The 19,721-nt window shown below is 42.9% G+C and overlaps 1 protein-coding gene across 2 annotated transcripts in view; it reads left to right on the top strand.

The window, feature by feature from the left end:
* SAMD4A (sterile alpha motif domain containing 4A) overlaps nucleotides 1-19,721 on the top strand; it is a 206,551-nt gene that overhangs the window by 1,259 nt on the left and 185,571 nt on the right. The window lies entirely within an intron of this gene.

Here is a 19,721-nt window from a genome sequence, read left to right as displayed (position 1 = left end):
GTTTCATACTTGGCTAGTATTTACAGACATCTCAACTAGTATAGAAAGTGAATATACTGGGAACGTGCTGCAGTTTTCTATTTGCTGGTATGGGTGGTGACAGACTGAAATTATATCTTGGGGTGGGGAAGTGGGGGTAAGGATGGGGGATGGGGGAAAGGTCTGTTGGTCGTATAATTTTGGATAGGGGAAATTCTTTAGTTCATGCTGCAGCAGGAGGGTGAACAGAGCCCCCAGTGTTTACCAAGAGGAAAGAATGCAGGGTCTTCTTCCAGCTGTTCCATGTTAAAGCCACCAGTCTGCAAGACTCAGCAGAGGTCTGGGCTGCCTTGGGATGACAAGGTCCAGTCCAGGGCAGCAGGGCCTGGGAGACACCAGAGTGAGTGAGTGTGCTGTCTGGGCAGCAAGAGGAGAGCTGGCCTCCTCCTCACTCCTCCTCCCTGGTGTGGTGCTCATGAGGCTGAAAACCTTGGATGGGATGTTTCCATATATAGAATCATAGGCTGGAAGTGAGCCGGGAAATCCTCACAGCCCTTTCCTTAACCAGACAGGACTGGACCCAGAGGTCCCTATGCTGCCAGGTGTGGAAGGCCACATGAGAGAGATCACACAGGCCCCACTGGGATTTAGCCAGAGCCCAGACAGCCCACCCCCTTACAGGGGTGGCAGTGGTGGGGGGGACCCTTTCTGTTCAGTTCCACATTTATAAATAGCTGAAGGGCCAGCCTCCTTCATAAGGGTGTGGAAGCATAACGAGGAAAACCGATGATCTACTCTCTTGACTTCTGTCCTTGATATGACAGGGTGGCCTGGTTCAGCAGCTCAATTTTGTTTTCTCAGGTTTGACAAACAAGGTTATGTAAACTTTCGGGTGTTAGAGAATGCAGGGGATTTCAGTATAGCCATTGATGTCCAATGCTTGACTTCACCGCTTGTAGGGACTATTTCAAAGAATGGTAATGAATCTTTAGGTGACTCAAATGTTAGAGCAACATTTTTACCCTTCGAGTTAAAGGAGACTTTTCCCCCACGTAGCAGCAGTTCAGTAAGTGAAAGCATTCAACGTGTGGTGCAAAAAGAAGTTGCACGTTTTAAAAGCCTTGCCATTGAATAAACCAAGAGAAAAATGAATTTCTCTGAGTTTTTAAAAGTCACTTGGTAATTCCCCCCCACCCCAAATTTTATCTCACTGCACTTAACTTGTGTAAGCCTACCTGTTCCTGTTGCCAAATGCCGTAGGGATACCAAATCTAGAGCCATTATGTAAGACAGGGACCCTTTTCCAGTTTCTGAATTAATCATTCCACCTGATTTTGCTTCCTTGGAAAACTTCACACTTACTTTGTTGTATGGCCAGGACAGAAATTCATTAGTAAGGGTGTGTGTTGAGTCGATTTACTTCTCTAGGAGGATCATAAAGAACATCAAGCTTTGTCATTATCCATTCATGTCTGGAGTATGACTCTCTCACGTACCTGGAACCTAGCCTAGAGCCAGGAAAGGGGCAAAAGTGCCCACCCGGCAATCAGAATAGAGGGCAGAAATTATGGGAGAATATTTCAAACCCTTTCTCAGAACATACTTACTCTTGTTTTAGACAACAGTCCTAACAATTTTTTTAATGTGAAAAATTAATCCATAGTCTCTTAGGGGTAGCACCTTTAGAATGGGATGGGGGGCCGCTCTCACCAGCAGTGCAAGGTGACCCTAGACAGATTGGCCACCGGGAAAGTGATAGAAGCATTCTTACTTTCAACACAAGAATTGGGAGCAGAAGCCCTAAGGTTTGAATATGTGAGGATAGAAACGCTCAATTGATCTTGCAGGCATTACTCTGTAATAATGTTAATCAATAATTACTATTTAGCATGAATGAGCGTGAACTACCAAAAAGGGTATGCTTTCAAGTACAGTCTTTGAGAAGAGAGGGAAATATGCCATAAACTTTGAAAATATTGACACTCAAGATAATTAACCTCCAAGGCGGTTTTGGTGTGGAAAGCTCTTACCCATTCAGAAAACTAGGCTGTGTAGAATGACTCATTCATTGGCTGGCTGGGGTTTCCTATACCAAAATCATCATGTATCACTTACTGTACTTTGTGATCATCAATTAAAAAGCATATATTTCTTTTGGTGTTGAGAGATTTTAAACCTTGCTGAATGGGAACTAAATTCCTATCTAAGGCATGATCTCAGTATAATAAAAAATTTAATTAGTCATAGTATGAACTTGGCTCTGTTTTCTCCAGGACTGACTTACTTAGAGAGAGAGTTTTTCACGTTAAGCATGGCTTGTTTGAGATCTGTGGGATGTATTTTGATACTAACTTTTTAGTCTCTTAAATTTAGCATTTATTGAGAATTTAGGGGTTCACTGGTTTATCCTTTGCCTTGAGTTCATGGTCATTTGAGATCCAAAAAATGGTTGAATCCATCCCTGTGGGCTTGTGTGTGTGTGTGTGTGTTTCCCTTCTAGATTTACCAATGGGTATTGCTAATGGTCACCTTCCTAAGTAGAGGCTGAATTCCAGAACCCTGAAATCGTAGATTTTAGTGCACTTTGACCACCAACCCAGATTAACCATGAGAATTCCGGCCAGCCTCAGTTTGTAGGTGAGTGTTTCTGGGGCTAACAATTCCTTTGATGCATTAAAATGGCAAAAATGGAACCCACTGAACTTATTTGCAGTTTCCTAAAGAAAAATAGGTTGTATGGCATTGTTTATTCATGACTTTTGTCATTTGGACTTGAAATATGTTTTGCGGTGGAAACAGTGTTACAAATGGAGGTTCACAAGTGAATCCATGAAGACTTCCAAAACAGTGCATACTCTGGGGCAGTTGCATATGTTTGTGGTAAATAAATGGCAAAAGATTGTTGCTTTACTTACAATTAATACAACAGAAAAGATGATCTGAAATGGCAGTGCTTGAGACAAAACTAGTTGTGGAAATTGTAAAGGACCTGTGTGCCCATTTGCTTTCATTTTAGGATGAAGATGTTGACTCTGTGATTTTTATGGTGTTTGGTTTCCACAGTGTGGGTATGCCATACCCCAGGGTGCTTGTTTTTAGATCACAGATGGAGTCAAAGGAAAGCAGAGGATGGAGATTTTCCTGATGATCCTAGAGGAGACCTTGTGTGTAGTTCTTCCTTTCCCTTATTCATTCAACATCCATTTTCTGACTGCCTACTACTTTCCTGCCCCTCTGTTATGCAGTGTGGAGCACAGGTGTCTTGCTATATTTCAGAGCCTGGTCCATAGATGCCCCGTGTCGAATAAATGACTAATACAATATCATTGTGCTGAAGCACAATTATGGGAATAAAGAAGGTGGAGGAAGGGCTTCTGGGAGCATTGTGAACCTAGCAGCTAATTAATTGTCTAGGGGAGTCCGAGAACATTTTACTGGAAAGGAGATATGTTTGAGTTGAATTTTGAAGGGTGACTAGGAGTTGGTTCAATGTGTCCAAAGAATTGTAAAGAGTAGGCGTGAAGGCATTTTTCAAGTAGAAGGGATAGCTTTGATAAGAATGTTGCCTCTTGAAGGGACTTGTGCAGGAAATAGTGAGTTCAGGGTGGCTAGAGGAGAGCAGAATGTTGACCATGAGGAGGCTAAAGTTAAAACAGAAGCTGCGGGTGTGTGGGATTTGCCAGCCTAGGATGTTTGGATTCAATCCTGAAGAGATGTTAGAAAGCCCAAGAAGGATTTTAGGAAAGGAGGTAGAAGATGGAAGGTGTGTGTGTATTTGTACACTTTTGGGAAGGAGCTTCTAGTATTTGCATGATCCTCTGAGAGGCACAAAGGGAGAAGTGAGGTAAAATTTGGTTTATTTCCATTTCCATTTTGGTCACCTGGTGGCATCATCAGCTCTGGACAGCTTTGTTGCTGTCAGCATTGATCTGTGGGGGAGAAGAAGGGATGGATGTGGAGATGAAAAGAAGATATTGTCCAGGTGGGCATTTATTTATATCCATGGGAGGGCATCTGTTGTAAGGGATTCTTAGAGTATGGATTTTGAAATAAGAGTGGGTTAGTCAATTACTTTCTGAGGCTCAGTTTTCCCATCTGTAAAATGGAGCTCATAAAACCTTGTTATTGTCCAGAAGTTAGTTGTTAATAATCCACTGAGTACCTCTTCTATGCTGCATGGCTTCAGTTTGCCTCTAACTTATGTGGGATTGCCTCTAGTGGATGTGGAATGTGGAATATGAATTGGAGATGAGAGGAACTCTTTTTCTCAAAAAGATTATCAAGAAGAGAGTGAAGATGACTAGGCCCCCGAAAAGATACAAGTCTACCTCCCTCCACCTTCTGCATGTCAGCTTTCTTCTATTCTTTATCATGTTGGGTCCTAAAAAAAATTCGACCCTGGCCCACTGTTCCTACATAACTTGGTGATGCTTTTATTTCCCTTCCAGTTGGTGAATGTGAAAAAGCAGAAGTCGTTTTGTTGAACAAAATGTGTAAGGACTTTATATCTGAAGCACTTTCCACTGAAGGTATCATTTTCTTTGGGTCGGTCTAGCATGACAGGTGACCGACCGGTCACGCATGTTTATGCTCTCTGTTGTGAAGCACTTGGATTTGGCCGTTCATCTTCCGTGCTCAAGGGCTTCAAGCAACGGCATATGTGTCATAAGCAGGTCCTGTGAAAGCGAGTGAGAGGTAGACAAACTTAACAGCAGTACCATCAGTGTGTTTACGTTTCAATAAACAAAGCAGGGTGAAATGAGGGTCACAGGGAATTGAGAAGTAGCCGGAAACTTCCCAGTATATCCTGCACAGGTGTGATTCTAAAGAGAGCCGTGACAACACCAGAGAAGGCAAAATACTTCTCTTCCGTGATCTGAGGAGAAATTCAGAGGTTTGCATCTCTGAGTGAAGTGCTCTGTGGAACTCATCTGCCAGGAAAGGTGTGGTTTTTTGTTTTTGTTTTTGTTTTCTTTTTAAAAGAGAACTGTTGCTTTGAGGTTTTAGCCAGTTCCTTCCTTTCCCTTCCTCCCAATCATTCTTTCTAAGGCCTTCCTGACTTTTACCAGTTCACATAGATTAAGATGCCGAATCAGATGTCTCCTCTGAGCTATTTTTTTGCTTCTGTGTAAGCTGCCTGAGGCAGGGATCTCCCAAAGAAAGCAGAACTTTCAGAATGAGAGGTGAGCTTTCCCTCTTGGTGAGTGAGTCCAATGCCAGGGCCTTGCTCTGAGGCCTGTACCCAAAGGCCAGCATGGGGTTTGGGGCGAAATCGCCTGCTTTTATGCAGGAGCACATCACTTTGGGTGACTCATAAGCTAGTTGTAGGAATTTGTTCCCACTCCACATAGCAACATTGTAATAGAGTTTTCCTTGCTTGATTTACTAGGGGAAAGAAAAAATCAAGCAAATAATTTGGTGGTTTCTTTTACACAGTAAATGATACCATCAACTGGTACCTGGCAAGGACTAATGGATAAGAAACTGTGGTACCAAGTTCCTTATGACCTATTTATTTATTCCCCAAATATCAGAGCAGAGAGCGAGGTCCACGTCAAAACATGAAGTAGGTATAATGATTCCTTTTTTTTTTTTTAAGATTTTATTTATTTATTTGAAAGACAGAGTTCACAAGTAGGCAGAGAGGCAGGCAGAGAGAGAGGAGGAAGCAGGCTCCTTGCTGCGCAGAGAGCCCGGTACGGGGCTCTATCCCAGGACCCTGGAATCATGACCTGAGCCAAAGGCAGAGGCTTTAACCCACTGAGCCACCCAGGCGCCCCAGGTATAATGATTCTTCTCAAGGAACTTACACTTGAGTTGTGAAGGTAAAGCAAATGTCAATATATGTAATGGTTAGACCATAAACAGATACTATATGCTGGGGTTCCCACGAGAGAACGAATATGGAGCTGAATGTAAGGAAGAGAACAGGGTGGGCTGGGTAGTCCAAGAAGTAATGAGCAGAAGGAATAAATCTGAACGTGTCATTTGAAACGAAGTGCTTTAAGACTCATGCACTTCTTGCCTTTGAAGTATCCGTAATGCAAGTTTTATAAAGGAAACCACACATATAGGGGGATTCTGTGTGTGAGCCATGAAAGGGTCAGACTTCCTGGGCCTTTGAAGGATGAATATGAGTATGTTAGAGATAGGGGAGCGTGATGTCTGTTGTTCATCAGGAATGAATTTCTGCATAGCAGGAGTAATCCAAATACTTCTGTGATCTCTAACATTTAATTTTTAAATTTTATTTTCTTTGTGATCTCTAGCATTTATTTATTTATTTTTAAAGATTTTATTTATTTATTTGACACAGAGAGAGAGATCACAAGTAGGCAGAGCAGCAGGCAGAGAGAGAGAGGGAAGCAGGCTCCCTGCTGAGCGGAGAGCCCAGTGTGGAGCTTGATCCCGGGACCCTGAGATTATGACCTGAGTCGAAGGCAGAGGTTTAACCCACTGAGCCACCCAGGCACCCATGTGATCTCTAACATTTAAGTGAAGTATCTGCTCCCCTAATATTTTTATTCCTAAAATTAGCCATAAAATTATGAGACTTAGTCATAGTTCTCTTGGCTCCTCCCAGCAGAGTACTTTTAGATGTTATCTTGATTAGAACTCGTGTTCAGCAGAAACATTTTGATGTGTAGGAAAAGGCATAAGTGGCTTAGACTAGTTCTCAAAATATAATGTGCTCATAAGTCATTTGGGGATCATGTTAGACTGAAGACTCTGATTGAGGAGGTCTGTATTTCTTTCTTTAGTTTGTTTTAAAATTTTATTTATTTATTTGACAGAGAGAGGGAGATCACAAGTAGGCAGCCAGGCAGGCAGAGAGAGAGGGGGAAGCTGAGCAGAGAGCCCCATGTGGGGCTTGATCCCGGGACCCTGAGATCTTGACCTGAGCCAAAGGCAGAGGCTTAACCCACTGAGCCACCCAGGCGCCCCAAGGTCTGTATTTCTAATAAGGCCCCAGGTGATGCTACTGCAGGTCTGTGGACCACTCTTTGAGTGGAAAGATCATAGACTGATTAGAGATGGAAAGTTATTTAGAGGTATTTGGTGCACTGGCTTTCAAGTCTTATGGATGCCTTGAATCAGAAGAGTTTTGTTTGCTGGAAAGGAAACTTGACATGAAGGCTTATGAGAAGTGGATGCTCCTACCCTCCCCCACACTAACTCGGAGGAGAACAGTTTGAAAATCATCTCTGTCCGAGCCCTGTGACTTCTTCCCCTGGCTCAGAGGCTCAGAGGCTTTTGAACCGTCTCTTCCCCAGCCCGAAATGAGTCTGGATTGGAGGAAAGCAGTACCAGGCTCTGTGGTAGCATTTCCTTGAGCTTTTTCGAGGTACCCCTGCTGGAATTTAGGCATTCTAATGATCAGTGTCCCATGGAAAATGAGGCTCCAGGAGAGATTCATTTTTTGCTGATGCTGTGGGCTGTAAAGTTGAGCTGGAAAGAGCAGGAATGTTAATTCCAGAGACCGGATGGGAGAGATCTCTTCCTACTTCCCCAGCGCACTCCCATACAGCACAATCATTGGAATTTCTGAGGCAGCTCACCCTGGTCTGTCAGTAGAATTCAAGTGTTTGTGTGTGCAGCATAAATGCATATAGAACATTGACTTTTCATTGTATACTTTTCTGTCAGTGTGAATATGTGCACGAAATACGTGATGGAGATGTATGTGACTAAAATGGCAATGTGGAACCACTTGTGAATTTCTGAAGAGTGGTCAAGGAATAAGGCAATCATGAGAACCTTGAGAAATAATCTTTGTCTCAGTTTGTTAAAGAAGAGCAGGAGAAAGTAGGTTCTGTGCAGGGACCTATGAAGTTAACACTAATCTTGCGTCAGATACCAGAAGAGTAATTGAAATTTGATTTGCGAGTGTTTGGATGAGGAAGTAGGAAGTGGCCTGGCTTTCATAAGAAGGGGAAGAATGGGTTGTGGAGAACTAATGTCATTTCCTTTTTGATGGGAGATGGGGAAAGGAAGGGAGATAGCATACGGGAGACTTCTGTATTCCGGGCAGATCACAGGAATTGGTAGCCAGCCCCTACCTGAATTTTAGCACAGCCTTTGACAAATCCCCTTGTTTCCTGCTGAATCAAATGGAGATGTGGAGGCTGGGTCGGAGTCTAGTTATGTGGCCTCAGTGTGGCATCAGGAACTGACAGGCAGGCCTGGCTCGGGCGCTGTCAGCCTTAAGGGAGGACTTTGGTGCCATTCCTCAGAGCTCACGTGTTCTGTCTACCATCATTATTCGTGTTGACATGTGACTTAGCCTGGGGTCCCCAAGAAAGCAGAGCCCTAGGCAGGGGCTGTCGTTCAGGTAGCTTATTTAGGGCACTGATCCCAGAGACAGGAGAGGGCCCTCTGGAGAGAAATAGAAGGAGGGAAAGCCAACACAGGATTATGTCATCCAGCTTCCCTGCTGCTGCCCGTGCCTCAGAAGGGAGAGACAAGGTGGCACTGGTCCATGGCTCCCTTCTCCCCTTGGTCAAGGGCTGCCCTGGGGTACCAAGTCTCTGCATTACCCAGTTTGCACATCGTGAGTGCTGAGTCTTTCCCAGGGTCCCACACTGGGGTGACAGAGAAGCCAGAAGGCAGAAAGCTGGAGAGAAGTGGTACAACTGAGGCGTGGCGCTGTCAGGTCACACCCGCCCAAGGCTGGCGGCTAAGACAAGGACTACGGCGTAAGCCTAGGTGTAGTTATCAAATCCACGGATGAACCTAGAGGGACAACCAGGCACCTGGTGACTGATTCGTGAGCCAAAATACTTGAAGGTAACAGGATCACTCTGAAATTCCTGTAGGCAGAGCCCCTACATTTGTATCCTCCAGGCCCCAGCCCGAAGAGGGACGACCCCACAGTAGTGTGCAGGAAAAGGACTTCTCGCTTTCAGTAGACTTCGAGTTCAGAATGAATAACGGCACGATGCGGTTGCCCCAAAGCCACTGAACCTTTACTAATACATTGTATGTTTAATATAGTGTATAATAATACTGTCTTTAGAAACAGGTCTTCTCTGCCGGCCAGACTGTCCCTTGAGTCCGGGGAGCAGTTCTGGTGCACATGCTGAAAGAGACGGACAGGTGAGGTTGTAGCCAGAGGAAAAAGGATGGGGGACACTTGAAGAACCAGGGGAGCATTTAGGCTGGAGAAGAAGGTGGGCAAAGAACATGATAACTGTCATTGGTCCCTTGGAAGTCTGGCTTGGAGCTGAGGGCTTTAATTCAGTATCCGTGTAGAGGATAATATATGGAAGCTGAAGTTTAGCTCAAAGTAAAATTTTCTGATGGTTAGAGCTCCCGGACAGTGGCTTTAGTTGCCCTAGGAGGTGGAGGCTGGCTTTTCACTGGGGGTGGGTGAGCATTCAGGACAGCGCCGGACACCGAGTAATGCTTCTGCATGAGACCCGCTCCTTGTTATGGAGTGCGTGCTGTGCGCCAGGCACGATCCTGAATTCTTTGCATCCGTTATCCCGGGCATGCATCCCAACAACCCTATGAAATGAGGAAGGAACTCTCATTATTCCCTTGGTCAGGGAGGAAACAAGCAGTCTCACTTCCAGACAATCCCACGTGCTTCTCCACTCTAGGGACCCCATGGTTTTTTGTTGTTGTTGTTTTTAAGATTTTATTTATTTATTTGACAGAGATCACAAGGAGGCAGAGAGACAGAGAGGAGGAAGCAGGCTCCCCACTGAGCAGAGAGCCTGATGCGGGGCTCTATCCCAGGACCCTGGGATCGTGACCTGAACTGAACACAGAGGCTTAATGACTGAGCCACCCAGGCACACCCCCCACTCCATGGGTTTCTTTAAAAAAAGAAACTATGACCTCCTTGATGACCTCCAGAGTCCCTTCTAACCTTAAGATTCTATAGCTTAGGCAAATCAGGAATAAAGATACGAATAACAAAGCTGTTGGGAGCAGAGGAGAAAGAGAGACTGTATGAATGGTCTTAAGGGCCTTCTTCAGATTGTTTCCAGTGGATTCCTTCTGTACTTCTTGGCCTATTGGTGTCCCTGATTTGTGGCTTTTGTTTAAGAAATATGTAGGGTGGGGCATCTGGGTGGCTCAGTGGGTTGAGCCTCTGCCTTCGGCTCAGATCATGATCCCAGGGTCCTAGGATCGAGCCCCGCATCGGGCTCTCTGCTTGACGGGGAGCCTGCTTTCCCCCCCTCTCTCTGCCTACTTGTGATATCTGTTAAATAAATAAATAAAATCTTAAAAAAAACAAACAAACCCAAAAACCTTATAAACATTAACGCTTTGGTTCCCAAACTTAATTAAAAAAAAAGAAAAGAAAAGAAATATGTAGGGTGATTTTCTTTTCTTTTTTGAAGTAGGCAGTGAGGTGAGGCTAGATCACTATGATAAATCTGGCCATCCTGTTTAAGAGAAGATGTGATGAGCTGAATTGGATCTTGTTTCTTTTGGGTCCCACCAGAGCAGTGATAAAGCCCTGCAAGCATCAGTCACTTATCAGCAGAGTTAACTCATAATTGCAATCTCTATCTCTAAATCTTTTTTGTTTTCTCCACGGGGTTCTACAAGTGACCATATATAGGGTAATAGCTATCTTTTCTTTCTTTTTATAAAATTTTTCTTTTTAAGATTTTATTTATTCATTTATTTGACAGAGAGGGAGAGATCGCAAGTAGGCAGAGAGTGAAAGGGAAGCAGGCTCCCCGCTGAGCAGAGAGCCTGATGTGAGTCTCGATCCCAAGACCCTGAGATCATGACCCGAGCCAAAGGCAGAGGCTTTAACCCACTGAGCCATCCAGGTGCCACTATAGAAAATTTTTAAAAGACTTTATTTATTTGAGAGAGAGATTGAGAGAATGAATGGGAGGAGGGGCAGTGGGAGAAGCAGACTCCTTGCTGAGCAGGGAGCCTGACGCAGGGCTTGATCCCAGGGCTCTGAGATCATGACCCAAGCCGAAGGCAGATGCTTAACCAACCTACTGAGCTACTCTTGTTTTTTTATTTTTATTTTTATTTATTTTAAGATTTTTATTTATTTATTTGATAGACAGAGAGAGATCACAAGTAGGCAGAGAGGCAGGCGGGGGGGGGGGGAAGCAGGCTCCCTGCTGAGCAGAGAGCCCGATATGGGGCTCGATCCCAGGACCCTGAGATCATAACCCGAGCTGAAGGCAGAGGCTTAAACCACTGAGCCACCCAGGCGCCCCTACTCTTGTTTTTTTAAAAAAGCACTTTCAATGTGTTGGGCACTGTGCAGATAGCTACACATATACTCAGATGCCATCTCCAGTTATTGAACAGATGAATGATACAAAGGAGCAGAACTGATGGTTGTAAAAATTAAATGCACTATATTTCAATAATTAGATAATGTGCTTATGACCCAGAGTTTAGCACGTAGTGAGTGCTTATTAACTGGCTTCAAAATTATGTAAATCCACAAAGCAGATCTTATCTCCATTTTCTGGATAAAGGAGCTTAGGTTGAGAGCGTTGGAAATGAACTAAGGTCCCTGAGGTGTTTCTGTTCCAAAAGCCCATGTTGAATCCTCACCACCACCTGAACGCTGCAGGGCTCTTCCAGTTCTTAGGTAAATAAATATGTTGGCGGTTAAATGAAAAGTACGTAAGGATATTTAATGATAATTTTAATAGGTTTCCCTCTAACATTTTAGAAATCTAATCTGGGAAGAATTCTTTGTGGCTTGTCCATTTTAATGCTTTGTAGCTTGATACAGTTTGGCTTCTTCTTTCCACTAGCATTTTTTTTTTTTTAATTAGCAAAAAGCATCGATTCAGACATTTCCCTTCCTGTAAGAAAGACTGGTGGAACAGAGGCTTCTGCCGCCTGTGCATGAACGGGCAGGACTTGGGGAAGGAAACAGGCTCGGCAGGCTGCAGAGAGGAAAGAATGAGGAATGTGTTATCTAATAGCTCATGGCATCCTTGACGTTGACAAGCTAGCAATTGATGAGCTGGGTCAGGATCTCCTTAGGATCTGGAATTGGGCAAAGCACCAACTTGAGGGCTGTAAATTAAAACAAGCTCTCCCATTGTTTGTAAATGGTGGAAAATTTCTGAAGATTAGTTTAAGAAAACACATGTTACAGTTGGTGTAAGGGTGAATCCCCCTTATTTCATTTTCGAACAGCATAGAATTCAGGAGGTGGGAGAGAATTTAACTATGCCAGCCCCTCTGTTGAAGATTGGGGAAGACTCAGGTCAGCTGAGGGTACCTGCTGGTGAGGAAGTTCTGCTGTTACCCACGGTCACCTTCTGACCATCTATGACCTAGAACTTGGTATCGCGCCACTTTCTATGGCTGCTGCAGTCACCCCATTCAAGGATTATTGGATGCTCTATTTACTTGAGTGTCAAAGGCTGTTCATCGGGTTGGTCTCCTCGAATTCAGGTCCACAACCCCCTCCTTTTTTTTACTCACAGTAAAGCACAGATTCATTTTTATTGGAAGATGATTGGCATTCATATTTTGAAACACCAGAGAGTAACAGTGTAGAAAGTTTGGGCTTTATTTCAGCATCATCACAGTTCCATGATGTCCTCTTGTTTACGGGGAATCCGACTCGGCCACGCTGGAGTCACTCTAAATCCCAGCAGAGAGCCGGCTGTTGTTCATGACTGTCCCCATGCCTATGGGAGGGATGTCATTCACTGGTTGGTGAAGTGGTTCCTTTGCATGGTGAGGTGGTGGACCAAGCAGGACTCCTCCAGAGGGTGTCCCCTGATCCCCTTGGACTTGCCTGCACCCTGCAGGTACCTCCTTTAGCGGACCAGTCACGGGGTGCTGCCATCATCCACCTTCCAGGCTAGCCTGTGTCTCGTTCACTTTCCTCCGCCAGTACCTAATAGCATGCATGGCGCCTGGGCGGTCTCAGTATGTGGTTGTTAGAAGAACGGTGAATGAGTACAAAGACATTGAGCTTCTAGCCCTAGCTTGGTTACATCTTGGTTGTGAGAGGAACTTAACTGCAAAAAGATTTCATAAGAAGAAATAGGACGTGATGATAATCCTGATGCTGGTATGAAGAGGTAGGGGATAAAGGCCAGATGGGATGAGAGAAATAGAGGCTGTCACTTTTCAGTCCCTTACAGAAGGCCCAGGTTGGGGTCTTGGCATTCTTACACAGAAGTGTGTCACCCTTGTAAACATTATTTAACTTCTGACCCTCCATTTCCTCATCTGTGAAAGGAGCTCCCCCCCTGGAGCTCACAGGGATAACTCCCAGGATGAAGCGGGATTATATATGCAGGTAAGACTTGGGAAACTGCATCACGTTCTACAAATGCGGGCTGACATTATTCTCAAAGGACTCACTGAAACAGTGGGATACAAAATTCAGGAATGCGAGTGTTCAAAAGGTCTAGGAAAAGATAAGCATAGATTCTTTTTCAGATCTTTTGCTCGTTCGCAAGATTCTCTTGGTGAACGCTGGCCATCTCTGGGCCTGGAAAAAGGCCCGAATCTGTTGATTCGGTCAGAACTTGGAGTCGATGACCCGCAGCCCCCACAGCCTGGCCTGGCTGTCACTTGTCAAAGTTCCGTTGGTGTCCACTTTCATCCGTTCAGTTGATTAGGTCATTGGGTGCATTCTCTCAGAGCGTGAAGGACTTTGATGTCAGTGCTAAAGAACGTCTTTTGGGGAAAGCTCCCTAAAATGTTGTGTTGTGACCATAATACTCCTGCCTTCAGATATGACACTATGAGTGTTCAGGAAGTCATTGAGGCATAGGGATTCTATGCATGAATTGGCAGGCCTAGATTCTTTCAAAATCTGTGATAATTACAGTTTGGGTTTTGTTTTGTTTTAGTATTAAAGAAGGAACTCCTCATAAAAGTTATTATCCAACTTAAAGCCATTTAGTGGGGAACCTTTGCATATTTTTGTGTACCTCAGCTAAACAAGAAAATATTATGCTTGGCTTTTTATTCTTTAATATTACTTCCGCCTTTACCTGTCACCGAACAAGTTTTAGTAGGAAGAGGAGAATGGTTTCTTGTCATTTGTATTTAACAAAACCTCCCTCTTCTCACATTTCCTTTCTGTGGCAGAATGAGCTGTGTTAGCACATTTTCCAGATTATTGTGGTACTTGCCGATGATCTGAACACAGTTGAAATGTTGAAATTGTGAGCCGTAAGGTTGAACTTGAACCTCGTGTGTGATTCTGATATTACGCCACGGGTGGGTTACAGGGAAACAATCGTGTGCGTATGTTGAGTTCATGGTATTGTAGAGGTAATTTGGAGGTGAATTGCTGCTGTTGGTTTTCTTTCAGATTCTCCCCTCTTCTCATTGAGAGAGAGAGTGAGACTCTCAGAGAAATGCTTGGATTTTTTTTCCAATTAGGGAGAAAATGCTTGTGTATTTTGTTGAACTCCTCAAGAGTTAGAACATCAGTATGGTTTGGTCCTCAGGTAGAATGGATATGGGTGGGTGAAGGCAAGAGAAGAAGGTGCCCCATAGTACCCAGTGCCCTCACCCCCCACCCCTATACATCACCAGCTCAACACCTGGCATAATGGATTGCAGTTACTGTGTTAGCTGAGGAACTGTCCCAGAGTAAAGGAAATCAACAGAGGGGACACCTAAGTGCAACAGGAGGTTCTGGAATGGAGCCTAGGTTGGGGGGAGGGGGCATTGCCATAAAGGATAATGGGACAATTGGTGAAGTTTAAGTGTGGACTCTATCCATTTTAGGGGATAATAAGGATAACATATACAATTTTGACTTTTCTTAATAAAATTAGACCTTGGTCACATCAGAAGATGTCCTTATTATTAGGAGATGTGTACTGAAGTCTTGGGATAAAGGAACCTGATGTCTGCAGCTTATTCTCAAACGGTTATTTATAAGGTGAACAAAGATGAAGAATTAGTGAATCCTGGTGAAATGTACAGGAGAGTACATTTTTAAAAACAACAAGTTCAAAATGTTTACCTTTTTATACCAATATCCCGCACTGGAACGTTGGCTCCCAAAGAGACGTGTTTGAAGACCTTTGCATAGGACGTCCAGTTACCTTTGGACTGCCGATACCCTGTGAGCCATGGGAGCATGCTTATAGCATGCACAGTGCTCAGAAACTCTTCATGATGGGTCTGCAGTTCAAGTTAACCGGGGGTCCCATGTTTTTATTTGCTGTATCTGGCAAATCTGCCCTAAACGAGCAACGGCCCTGGTACCCGCAGCATGCAGGGCCCATAGGACATGTTCCTCTGTTCCAGGAATGAATGCCGCGTCTTTTCAGAATTCTGTTCTGTAGTCCCCTTAGGTAAAAGCCACTGGGTCAGAGCGTGGAGCTGGGACTTGGCCTGTTCTCGGACCTGATCTCCTCCTATTCCTTCTCTCTTTGAATGAGCTTTTCTCTTGGAGCTGCTTCAAGCTTTCTCCATTTCTCTGTCAGTTGGTGGAGTCGTCTGGGTTACATGTTATACTAAGTTACCAGCATCCTGACACTCCTGACAGTTTTAAGATCTTCTCCTAACACACTTGAGTAGAATGGATACTGGAATCTATTTTGACAGCTGTTGGAAATCTAGGCTGTTGCTCCTGCGGGTTAAGGAGGTTATTCGTAACACCGATATTATTCAGTGAACTTTTTGAAAAGAGGAGCTCGCTGCTCAGGCAAATAGTATTTTATAGAATTTAAATGATGATGATGTTCACGGTTAAATTATCAAATATAATGGTCTTAGAAATTACACACTTGGTAATATTTTCCAGTAACTTTCCCCACCAATGTAGTAACAGTGTATTACAATGTTCTCGATTACCAGTGCCCTTTAAAATGCAGGTGTGGAGTCTTTAAAGACAGCTAGCTTATTGCCAGCTGTCCCATTGATAACCTTCCCCTTCAAAGTGACCTTTGAGCAATTTCATAAAGAATGAATATTTATAGTATTTTGTTGCCGAGCTACTAAAAGAGGGGTCTATGCAAGTAACAGGTGGCTTTCGTTGGCCTGCTTTCACTGAAATGTGATTCGAATAAAGCACAGCATTATTTTACCGTTGGAATTGTGATTAAGTGCTAGGCTGACTTCATCTTTGGCAAATTGTATTTCAGTGTTGAGGTTTGGGTTCAGGGTGGGGTGTCTTGCATGTGCGGGAGTTGGAAAGCTTACAGATAAGACATAGCAGCTGAGGGATAAAGCATCCAGAGTCTTCTTTATGCAGCAGAGGAATTTTTACCAGAGGAACTGTTCTCCTGGGCTTTAGGCTTAAGGGCAACTGTTCAGATTAACCCCCTAGACTTGAATTTTTTTTTATCTCGTGTCCAAGGTACTGAAGAAGGCTTTGTCAAATTAATGATTGGTCCAGTGCTTAGCAAACAGTGAGCACTCAAAGTAAAATTTGTTTGATGAAATGTACTAGATAATTATGTTTGGGATGTTACTTAACTTCTAATATGATTTAATTATTGGAAATAGAAGATCTTTCAGTTACTGCCCTTTTCCCAATTGCTTGGCAACACAATTGTTAACATGTTTTCTGATTAAAATAAATGTTCTAAGCTAAGTTTATACCAGATCAGATTAGAATATAGAGAATTAGAAGCATTGAATGGATGAGATGGAGTTTGACATGAAAACTATTACTGAGAAGTCTATTTTATTAAGTATACTTTCTTCTGTGTCTGAAAAGATTTATCAAATTGTGCAAATCAGGTCCTAGCAAATTGGGTAGAAAAGTTCTTCAAAAGACAACGTTCTTGGAAGAATTGTGTTCCGATGATAGAAAAATTGAAAAAGGGAGAAAATCACATCAATTAGCACCTATGATCCTGTTCTTCCTTTTATGGAATTCATTTTGTTTTCTTTCCCAGCACAAATACACAAATAAATTGGTTTACATGCATACACAAAATTAAGACCACATGAACGTATTGTAGTAGTAGATACGTGTTTATGTGCTGTTCTGTGAAAAAATCTTATTTAAACTGTCTGTTTAAACCGAGTACGTCATTCATATATTGCTGCATCACCATGAATTGTCTTACAACAATATTTTTAGTGACTGTATGGTTTCTCACAGTACAGTTGTGCCTCCCATGGTCCTTCAGGGTATTTCTGGTTGCTCGCAATGCTGTGATAAACATCCTTTAAAACACGGTTATTACCTTGGATCTAGGCCTGTAAGTACAATTTCTGGGTAATACACTCTTAGAATTTTGTATATCGTGTGTTAACCATATCGTCCTTCTGAAGGTTTGGCCCAATGAACGTTCCTGCGAACATTTAAGTACTGACTTCCTGTACCCTTTTTTCTAAAATGGCTATCATTAAAAACTAACACAATACCTCTTTTTGATAGACTTACTATTTTCAGGTGCATTTATTTGATGGTACTTTTTCCTATATTTATGATCCAGTTGTGGTTTTTATTCTCTGTCTCCTTTTCCGTGAGGGCATCTGTTTTTACTTTCTAATTTATGAGCACTCTTTCTTACATGTGTTGTTGTTTTTTTTTTTTTTTTCCCTTTCCATTCTTATAGTGTGACTGTGCTGGGAAGTGCTAAATTATGATGCAGCCTGTTGATAGGAAAATGAGTTTTGAGAGCAAGTGATATTTCTATCAAAAGCTTATTTTTCTCCCCTGTGTGATGTCATTTAGTTTTCCAGAAGGAAGAAGGAGGTAACTGCTCAGTTTTCCTTTAATCCTCTCAGGAAGGTTTTAAGTTGTTAAAATGTATACAGCTTATATATTAAGAAGACATTTCTGTATTTACATTGTCTGAACACTATGTCAAAGAGCTCAAATTAGTACTTTATGCTAGAAAGTCCTCATATTAGAGTTTGGTTTATTTTATGCCAACTTAAGACACATTAGAGGTGGGATGAAAGTTAAAAAGGATCAATGAGTCATTGTGTGTGAAATTTTCTAAAGACAGACTAATTTGTGTACTCATCTCTCAGGAATGCTGAGAGATCGATAGGAACAATGACAGCTATGGGCCAATCAAAACGGATGGTTTTCTGATTTGTAGACACCTGCTGGGTCAAAAAGCTCATTTCTTCACTCCAGTGTGTGAGAATCTTATAGCCATATGTAGTGTGGATACTTAATATTGGATTTTCCATGTTGTTATTTTTCCGATATTTTCAGCATCAAACTAATGTTACCAATTGAAGTAGCAAGACTCAACTGTAAGCAAATTTATTTGAGGCCAAATGATATTAACATCAGTTAGAGCTAGTGATTCTCAATATGGGGAGGACATATGTCTTTCCAGGTGGTAATAAGGTGGTTTGTGTTATTCATTTTTTTCGGAATTTTTATTTTGTGGCTCTCAGAACTATTTTTTAAATTTTATTTAATCAGGAGAGAGATTGAGAGAGAGCATGAGAAGGGGGAGGGTCAGAGGGAGAAGCAGACTCCCGATGTGGGACTCCATCCCAGGACTCCAGGATCATGACCCAATCTGAAGGCAGTCACTTAACCAACTGAGCCACCCAGGTGCCCCAGAACTATTTTATATGGGAAGGAACACATACCATGTTAGAAGATGAGGATACAGCTGTAGGCAAGACATTTTCTCTTCCTTCATTTGAAAGCAAAGTCCATTCCTTTGATTTATTTTAACCATGATATATGTTAACTTTAGTTTTCAAATAAGACAGGAGTTCCCTCTGATTGCTCTGATTCCCTCTGATGTCTACATGGATCCCTTCTTCATGTCCTTCAGGTCTTTGTACTCTCCTCAGAGAAGTCTTCCTGACCACCCTCTTTAAAACCCTTACCCTGATTTATTTTAGGCATCATGTTTATCGCTGTAAGAAGTATTACGTTATGTATCTGTCATCTGAACTCCCCCCCACACTAGAATGTAAAGCCCATGAAAGAAGGGTGTTGTCGATTTTGTTGACTGCTTTTCCTCAGCATCAGAAGGAGAACATCAAATATTGCAGGTATGCAATAAGTATTTGTTGAATGAATTATTTCACTGAATATTTCCGTACCTGTGGTGTGGTTGACACTATGGTTGGTGGAAAGAGCTATGAAGAAAAATAAAGCAGGTTAAGGAGACATTAAGGAGTTCCTAAAAACATCTATTTTAAAAGTCCCTGGATTATAAAAGGTGAGAAGACACTGATAAGGCAGTCTTATCTTCCCTTTTCTTTCTCCTGAGTGTCTTTGAGTCCTCCCCTTTCCTCTCTCCTAGCCCTGTCATGGCCACTCTGTCAGCTGTGCCGAGTCTCTTGAAGGAGTCACAGGACATTCTTTTCATGCCTCACTCCAAGTTGACCTTCCCACTTGAATGGCATGAAAACCCAAAGTGGTCAACTCTTGAACAGTGTACTTCCCAGACTCCCAGGTAGCAGGCTTTTTAGTAACTAGCTCCTTCCAGAAGTAGCCAAAGGCTATCTTAGGGGTTGATAGATAGGCAACTGTTAGTAAGCATTCACAGATACTTTTATTATAGTCTTCATTTTCTGTTCACATGATTCTGAACTTAATTTCTTTGACAGATTCATCTCTTTCACTCAGTTGTGTAACTTGTCATTCAAATCTTCCAAGATCTCAGCATCTCTCAAAGGCAGAGAGGTAGCACTCCGGAGAGGATGGTTGAGGGGCTGTGTTTTGGTTATCACCATGACCAGATTTTAGCACCTGATGATAGAATACCCAGCATCCTACAATGCAGGAGACAGCTATGCCCAAGAGAAATTGGCCTGTCCAGAATGCCAGTATTACCTCAGCGAGAGGTGCTGACTCTATCCCAGTGGTT

Source organism: Neovison vison, chromosome 13, assembly GCF_020171115.1.
Source record: "Neovison vison isolate M4711 chromosome 13, ASM_NN_V1, whole genome shotgun sequence".
Taxonomy (NCBI): Eukaryota; Metazoa; Chordata; class Mammalia; order Carnivora; family Mustelidae; genus Neogale; species Neogale vison.
The sequence above is the reverse complement of the archived record's forward strand: the minus strand, read 5'-3'. Positions and strand labels throughout refer to the sequence as shown.